The 1,447-nt window shown below is 35.6% G+C and overlaps 1 non-coding gene across 1 annotated transcript; it reads left to right on the forward strand.

The window, feature by feature from the left end:
- Nucleotides 1-385: 385 nt before the first annotated feature.
- Nucleotides 386-492, forward strand: LOC118554115 (U6 spliceosomal RNA). The gene has a single exon (XR_004926377.1). It is a non-coding gene; the product is annotated as a U6 spliceosomal RNA (small nuclear RNA).
- Nucleotides 493-1,447: the final 955 nt, after the last annotated feature.

Genomic DNA, 1,447 nt, shown 5'->3' on the forward strand with positions numbered 1-1,447 from the left:
CATAAAGGATATTAGGTAAGCAGTCCAAAACTGATATTGTGGCTCTTCTGCAATATCATCAGTGAATCAAACATTCCATCTCTTTATTTCACCATTCTAGTACAAAGCTCCCATTTTCAAGCTTTTATCCCATGGTTTAAGACTATAGTTAAGGAACTGCATTTATGATATCCTCATTGCAGGAAGAAGTAACAGCAGGAGTATATAGATGGAGTGGGTTCACCTTAAATAGCCAAACCCAAACAACACTTCTGCTCACATGTAATTCACCAAAATTTGGTCATGTTGCCAGCTTCATGGAAAAAGAGGCTAGAGAAATGTTGACCTTCATTAACAGCAAGCATGAGCCCTAAAATCTGGGCCTGGTATTAAAGAGAATAGGAGAGTACTCACTTTGGCAGCACATATACTAAAATTGGAATGATATTGAGAAGTTTAGCATGGCCCCTGAGCAAGGATGACATGTAAATTCATGAAGCATTCCATATGTTTTGGTTTTCTGACTTTAAAAAAAAATAGAATGGGTGTTGGATTTTCTATGTCAATGTCCATTTCATTTACTAAAAGAGAAGGTTGGAAGGAAGATTATAAACTTAATGTAGGTTGTCTTAAGTATTTACATGCTATCAGGTAATGTATGCGGTAATTTCAAATGTAGAACTACAAATGTGAATATGAAATATGTGTATTGGAGATTATATATTATTTGCATAATATATTTGGAAATCTATTTTGTAGAAAGATATATAATAAACAAGAGAGACCAAGACATTTTCAGAGGCACAGAGACTAATACTGATGAGTGACTTTGAGGTAGTCTAGAATAAGCAAATGTATTCTTCTCTATTCTGTTTGCAACTGTACACTAAACCTACCTAACAGTTTTATCTGCTCGAGCTGTATCTGCATATTTTTCAAAAGCTATCATCTTCTATCGTCTTGTGAGCATTCCCTACCACTTTCATTCAATTCACTCTAGTCACACTGCCTCCTTTTTATTTTTTTAAACTTACCAAACTCACTGCCGCCTTCTACCACCTGCCCTGGAATTTTGTTCTTGCTCTTGCTTAGGCTTAAGCCTCCCCTGTCCCTGTATCTTCATGGGTCAGTTCCTTGCCTTCAGTGTGTCTTAGCTCAAGGATCACCTCACATTAGTGTCCTACATGACTGCCATATTTAGAATTACAGCCCTTCACCACAGCATTTCCTATTTTCCTTTCCTGTCTTTTTTTTCCCCTCTCTGTAGCATTCATTACCACTTGTCATGCTATGTTATTTTTTAATTTGTATTTAATTTTTATTTTTGTTTAATGTTAACTGTGTTTTATTCAATGCTTTATTCCCTATAATTTCCCATGCCTATATCACAAAGTAAGCTCAGGTCAACTGTTCAGCTTATTCCTTTACTTAAGTGCATCATATAAAAATTTCTTGGAGTCCTATCCTA

The sequence above is a fragment of the Halichoerus grypus genome, chromosome 7 (genome assembly GCF_964656455.1).
Source record: "Halichoerus grypus chromosome 7, mHalGry1.hap1.1, whole genome shotgun sequence".
Classification (NCBI taxonomy): Eukaryota; Metazoa; Chordata; class Mammalia; order Carnivora; family Phocidae; genus Halichoerus; species Halichoerus grypus.